We start from the raw sequence: 8015 nt of genomic DNA on the forward strand, positions 1-8015 counted from the left end.
GGTCTGTAGACTCTGTTCATGAGATCCATGAACGATGTTGGTGTATTGGTGAGCCCGAATGGCATCACCACAAACTCATAATGACCATAAAGAGTTTTGAAGATTGTCTTATGTACATCATTAGCCATGACACTCATTTGATGGTACCCTGATCGCAAATCAATCTTGGAAAACAAAGATGCACCCTGAAGCTAATCGAATAGATCGTCAATCCTTGGAAGTGGGTAACGATTCTTCACCGTTAGCTTAGTCAACTCCCGGTAATTGATGCACATTCTGTGTGAACCATCTTTCTTCTTCACAAACAGAATCGGTGCTCCTTACGGAAAACTGCTCGGACGAATAAAACCCTTGTCTAGCAGCTCCTAAAGCTACGTAGACAACTCCTGTACAATGGCTGCCAAATCAATCTGAAACTCAACCTACCTACCGAGAGGCACTCATGGTAAATCCTCTGGGAAAACATCAGGGAAATCTCGCACAATGGTCACCCTGCTCAACTCCGTCGTGCCCTCAACCCGCATGTCAGCAACATACGCTAGGAACCTAGAACAACCCTGTTGCGGATATCTCCTGGCCCTCACAGCTGAACAGAGAGCTGACCCATGCGAAGCTCTCTAACCCGGAATAATCAGCTCTCCCCCACTTGGGGTTCGAACACTCACTAGCTGTCGTTCACAATCAATCATGGCCCCATTGGGGCCCAACCAATCCATCCTGATGATAACCTTTGATCTCTCAAAGGGATCGACACCAAATCAGTAGAAAACCTCTTACTAAATATGTTTAGGGCACACCCTTGGTGAATTCTCGAAGCTCACAGTGCGGTCATCTGCAATCTCAACCTCTAAAGGGGAGTCCAAAGTACTTGAAGCATCACGAAACTTCTTGCTGAGTGCAAGAGATACGAAGGATCGGGTAGCCCCCGAATCAAACAAAACATGAGCAGTCATACCATTGACCAAAAATGCCCCTAAACAAAATCAAGTATAAATATGAGGATGAAATAAAGAAAACGAATAAAGATAGAGATAAGACACATACCAGTAACCACATCCAGTGCTGCACTATTCTCATCGGTGGTCAGCTGAAAAACCTTGCTCTTCACCACAAGAGCCTTCGCCTTGCCCTGATGGGCATCAGTAATCCTTAGGGTGGCTGGCGTAGGTACCGTCACTACTCCCCCAGACAGCCTCAGGCAATAAACCTTTTTATGGCCGGTCTGATTGAAATAGAAGCAAATTAAAGCCCTCTAGAGGAAATCCATTCTCACGTGACCCGACTGGCTATAGCTAAAACATAGGTTGATTTTCTATACATGCATTCTCGTGATTTTCCATTTTGCACGCAACGACTTTCAAAGCGGTGTGCCCTGCTGTGAAACCCCCACTCTTAAACCGACGAGATGAGAGACCCGCGTAAGATCCACACACCCGTGCTTTCTTCGTACCATCCAAATACCAAAATGTTAGTCGGCCTAAGGGTAGATCTTCCATCCTGCGGAGTTATAGCCTCGAGTGGCTAACATGTGTTATATGTGGTATTTTGGGGAACTCACTAAGATTTATGCTTACAGTGTTGTGTGTTATGTGTTTCAGGTACCAGTGATGATCGCGGGAAGGCACCGACATGATTCGTACACACATATGGGATTTATGTAATTTGATCTGAACCTGCTGATCGGCAAGCCCCATTGTGTGGCTTGCCACACCTGCCACAACGACCCCGACCATGCTGTCCTCTCGTGTGAGCATCTGATGTCTTGGGCCTCTTAGTATGTCCCATTACTTTCTGTACCTGCTCCGACTTCCGCTTCAACCTGAGCTCCAACTCAATCTCCTGCTCGCGGGCCTTCTCAATCATATCTTTCATGGTATTGCACCCTGAAAAACTCACAAACTCTCTGATATCCTCCCTTAGCATGTCATGATATCTCGTCTTTCTTATCTCCTCATATGTATCATACTGTGGGACCAACACTGCTCTCTCCCTGAATTTTAGGCACAATTCCTAAAATAATCTAGTGCTCACACCTCACAATCATCGCTTAGCATTCTAAGTTTAAGTCTAGAAATAAATCCATATTCCTAGTTCGCTTAAACTAATGCTCTGATACCAACTGTGACATTCCCATTTTCACGGCCAGAAAAGACCGATTTTGTTTATGCTTTGTAAAAATCAGAGTACTTCTTTTCATAAAATGTTGCGAAATTTGTTCCCAGAAAAACATGATAAATACGTTATTAAAACATTTTCGAAGGAACGTATTTTATTCATTTCAAAACGTTTGGGATGTCATCGTCAATATAGAAACATAAGCATAAACACAACTTACTTTTATTTACACTAGTGATCTACATCTCTTTAATCTATCAGTGTAATGTGACTTCATATCAACACCTGAGATATAAATAAACTGGAGTGGGTCAGGTTGGGAAACCTAGTGAGTACATAGGGTTTTCAACCCACAATAATATAATTATTATGTTTAAATAATCAAGCAATTAAACCCAATTACCCATTCCCATTATCTTCTTTATTCTTAAGGATCTACCCTAAGAATCAGCTATTTCTCATTCATTTATTCCTAAGGAGTATCCTAAGGAATAGGTACGAATTCCATCGTTGTAAATGACCCATCTGTCAAACACAACTACTAATTCTATCACTAGGGCGCAGTTGCCAAAATTGTGACATTCTCTATGGGGCGCATCTACCGAAATAGTCCTTTAGGCGCATCTGCCGGGGTTATGAGGTTCTCTATTAGGCGCTCCTGCCGATAGAGTCCTTTAGGTGCTTCTGCCGGGTTTTATTGATAGTATCGTTTTCGAGAGTCCACTCGCAATACGTATCAATGGGTTTTCAGAGTACACCAGTGAACACGTCGTTCACAATACCTACAGGTTGCGAGTCTGCTAGTGTTCCACTGGACTGTCTAGAATAGTCCGTGGTTGTCATCCATAATCTGCTGAATGACGGGACCATCATTTGGGAAAAAGGCTTCTCACATCGTCCACCTCTCACCCTCACCTTACGGTCTATTTTACCTCTCAACTCATCATCCAACTCATATTTCATCTATTACATCTACCCATGTCTTACCCCAACATTTTTGTAGATATAAAATACATATATAGTTTAAATCATTTAAAACATGTATAAAATCGTTCACCGAGCATAGACAACAAGTAAACAGACAATATGCACATATAGCACGTAGTAAATACTTCATATCTATGTGTAAGTTGAAGGGGACCATGCACTCACCTGAAAGGTGATGACTCAACTCTCGGACATCGCTTTGATACTCTCAAAACGATTTTCCTTCGATAAAACCTAGTACCAATACCACTAGGGTTTAGTCTAACGATAACCGCAACAAATTAATTAGTCTGAAATTATTAAACGTTAATAACACTCAATATAACTCATAATAATAGCCCAAATAATTATTTTAAGGACCTAATAACATTCCTATAATTATTTGAAAGCTATATTAAAAATTGCGTAAGCGTAGCACACTTACAGCGAATTTTATCGAAAACCAGAACTTAACTGGAGCAGCGTTTCGAAACCGAAAGGCTCTTTTTCTCGGGACTCCGGGAGCCTCGGGGCTTCCCTCGGGAGCTAAGGGGTTTATCTAGGGTTTAGGGGACTCAAAGGGGGCTAGAGAGAGAAAGTAGTTTAGAGAGAGAAGTGAAAATGTGTGAAAAATCCGGAAGAATTCGCATGGTATTTATAGGGACCGAAGTTCGGATTTACGCTGGGCGTACCGAGGGTACGCTGGGCGTACTCCTCGGATAAGACCACCAGCTCGGACCCAGCTGTCTTGCACTCCATCGGATGGATCAGATCAGACCTACGCGGGGCGTAACTTCTTCGGACGCGGGGCGTACTGCGAGGGTGGCGTGTCACAAACCGAAGCGAAGCCTTGGTCAACAAGCAACAACCCAGATGCAGCCACGCCATCAACCTCGCAACAGGTCTCGCAATTTTACTTTCCGACTTCTAAAAATCATAACTTTCGAATACAAGCTCCGTTTTTGACGTTCTTTATATCCACGCGAAGGTGGGAATGTACTCTACAACTTTCGTTTAGACTTCGTCGGCTAATTTTGACTCGATTTTAAATTTTATATTATTAACAGGCCGGGACAGGATTGGTCCGTTAAATTCTCATAACTTCTTCATCCGACATCCGTTTTCGCCCATCTTTTTCTCATTACGCTACTCTTATCGAGATCTTCGATTTTCGTTTAGGTCGTGTTGGCTAAAAACCACTCGATCTAATATTCGAATTTTGGGTTGTACACTGCTAATCCGAAACTTCGAAAAATCATAACTTCCTCATACGAAGTCAGATTTGGGCGTTCTTTTTATCAATGTTCTTAGTTTAACGTATTCTACGACTTTCGTTTAGATCGCTAAGGCTAAATCTCGCTCTATCGTAAATTCACTATTTACGCTTCCCGGTGCCGTGCCGGTTCCGTCGCGAAACTTCGACGGGTCATAACTTCTTCCTCGGATTTCGGCGTTCTTTATATGTACGGAAACCTTGTGACATATTCTACAACTTGGTTAAGATTATTTATTCTAAATAATATTTTTGTCGAAAAGTCGTTTTCGACCCCTATTGCCTCTAAATTGACTAGCCCGGATCTGCGAGCGTTACACTATAGCTCGGGTAACCTCCTCCCACCAGTCTCATGCTATGTCCCTCAGTAGGCATGATACGAATCCTACCTTTGCCCTCTCAGGGAAAAATCTCGTCCGCTGAGCATTCTCCATGTTTGTAATCCAATGACGGCTACGATGGGGTCCATAACCCCAAAGAACTCAGGAGCTCCACAAGACTTGAACTTCTGAAATGAGGGAGTTCAAGCACCAATCTTACCCGCAACAATCTCGACTCGAAAAGTTCTGAGCCGCTCATCTATCAACTTCATGATCCCCTCCTTGATGGTACCGAATAACACATGGGTAACATCCAAAATACTATGAGTAACCTCAACTGATATGAACTCGCGTAACCTCTCATTAATTGGTTCAGCACCTGAACCAGAGCCTGAACCAGAACCCAAACCTAAACCTCCTCGAGTAATCATCACCATCTTCAAACTAATACAAAAGATATTAACAATCGATTTATAAATCTATGGAAAATTCCCAACACAAAGGCCTTCTTAAAGTTGTCAGGTTTGCTCTTGTCTCAGGTACAGGTCATGTGCTTCCAATACTACCTTCCACACCTACCTATACCTTCCTCAAGGTCAATCCTGATTCCTCTAAGCTACCACACTACAACTATAAACAAATCATATGCTACACAACATACATTTCCTAGGCTCTCCTTTGAACCCTCAACTTTCACCACTCGCAGTAGCAAGAACCTCAATCAACACCATTGGTTGCCTTATGCATGTAAGTTGTACACAAAATTGGATCACATAGACTGTCAAATGAAGATTCTACCCTAATTCCACAACCAAAAAAGAACAGGAAATAAGGCTAAATCGATCATTCTAGGGCTATACAATCCTAATATATACAACTTTGAAAACATACACTTAGCAAATAACTGAGCCGATATTAATTCCAAGTAATACATAACATCAAATTCTATTGGGCTATAAGGCATCACACAAATCAGACAATTCTATCATATGATTCCTGAAGTATCCTTAGCCCTAATCTAGTATGCAATTCTCATATCAAGCATACTAATCATAACACATAAGTATGGTTAACTTGGAAACCACTTACTTGAGCTTGATTTATTGCACGCATCATACCCCCTCCCTTTTGAAAAAACCTTTTTAGAAGTTAATATTTTTATTTTCTTAAGAAAATTATCATTTCCTCTATTTGAATTCTGACACTCCTGAAAGTGTGCTCGAATCCCTCAAACTAAGGCTCTGATACCAACTTGTAACGATCCAAAAATAATGGTAATTAAAAAAAAAAAAAAAAAAAAAACTAGCCAATTCATTCATTAAATTGTTCAGAATAAACATCAAGTCATAATATCCAATACATCAGAGAATAATATATCGAATGCGAAAATCGTGAGAGAGGGGGGGATGTTGTGCCATCACGCCAGGTCCTTCCCTTTGGAACTGGATGTACCTGAAACCATAAACATAAATTGTAAGCATAACACTTAGTGAGTCTTCTGTTTCCTTTGTATAAATAGTTCAAAGTTGTAATAGCTTCAATAATCAATCCAATGAACAAGTTTGTTCTTTCATCTTTGCAATTCATTTCATTCAGGAATCAACACTCCAGCTCCTCCACTGAATGGGGATACAAAGATCTTGCCAATGCAGCCACCGGGATTGCATGGGTTCAAAATCTTCTATTTGATTTGGGTATTCAGTCTAAGTGTTCGCCCACTCTATACCGTGACAATACTGACGCTACCTGCTCATGTGCCAACCTAATTTATCATTCCCTTATGAAACATGTAGCACTTGATTGTCATTTTGTTCGAGAAAGATTCATAGATGGATTCTTACATGTTCGCCACATCAACACCTTTGACCAGCTGGTTGATGCTCTAACGAAACCACTCACTCTTGCTCCCTTTCTACGGCTTCGTTCCAAGATTGGAGTCTCAGATGGATCCTCCATCTTGCAGGGGCGTATTAAGGACTAATATGTCACACATATCTTTTATATATTTATAGTTATTTATATTGTTAATAATTAGTCAAATACAGTGTATTTTCCCTATATTATTTCCTAGTTTAGTGCTTATAGTTGTAATCATATTCTGGCTATAAACAAACTCTCGATTGTAAATGTTAATCGAGCAATTCAATACTCATTCATATCTTTATACCTTTATTATTTTATCATCTAACTTATTAAATAAATTTTATCTTAAATTAGCGTTTTAGCTACTTATGACAAACAAAGCATAATTCTAGTTTGATTAAAAATATAAATTAAAAATTGACCATGAACACATACATAACTAATTAGTAATTATATATGACAAGCTCGAGTTAGTGCAAGGTGTTTGAATCTTTGTAAGTTATTGTTAAGTGTTTCAATTAGTGACATTAAATATTGATAGTGGAGTTTGTGGGTAGATAGATAAGAATAGAAATTTCTTAGTGGTTGTTAACAAGCCTGACCACACATTCCCAATCAATTTCCTATTCATAATTTCATATCATTCATTTGTTTAACACAAAAGCAAAATGAATAAACTGAATTTTCTTTTCTTTGGTGACGTGAGATGACTTCTACACCAAAATAAGTGTTTTAGTCCGCATATCAGGGAGATAACAACCGGCCTAATTTTATTTATAAACAACTGATGTGACATCGGTTGATAATTGGCGGATAGCACAGTAGATGTGTCACATGTTAAAAATCGATGAAATGTGAAAAAAAAAATCATTTTTGTTTTTTCAAAAAGGTCGACCGGTATACGTATAATAAGCTAGCTCATGGTCTGCGTGACCACGAAAATCCATCGTGCACACTACCCCGACCATTCGTGGTCGGCTGTACTCGTGATGCAGGCGACGGAAGAGGACGACGAATGGGATCACTTTCTTTATTTTGGACCGTTCAACGGTCAAATTTTACAACATTTATACATTCAAATCATTCTCTTTTGCACTCTCTTTAAAAACATATTTATGGATTTCATTAAGAATTTTGACTCGGATGATGATGGAGAATTCATCTCGAATTCTTCAACGTTATGCAACACATTTACGATGAAGAAAGTTCAAATGTTTCACATTCAAGAGTGGTCATCGATCCAGATCGTCAAGCCATACACGACTTATTGGTACGTGATTACTTTGTTGATTGTCTTTACAATGAAGATGTAATGTCCGCAAACTTGAGCTAGTCAATTTAGAAATAATAAACATCAAAAATGACTTTTTGATAAGAGAATATTTAGGATAAATAATCTTAACCAAAGTTATAGTATATGTCACAAAGATTTTGTACATATAAAGAATGCGGAAATCCGACTTCATATGAAGAAGTTA

Source organism: Lactuca serriola, chromosome 2 (assembly GCF_051521515.1).
Source record: "Lactuca serriola cultivar US96UC23 chromosome 2, Lser_US96UC23_V15, whole genome shotgun sequence".
NCBI lineage: Eukaryota > Viridiplantae > Streptophyta > Magnoliopsida > Asterales > Asteraceae > Lactuca > Lactuca serriola.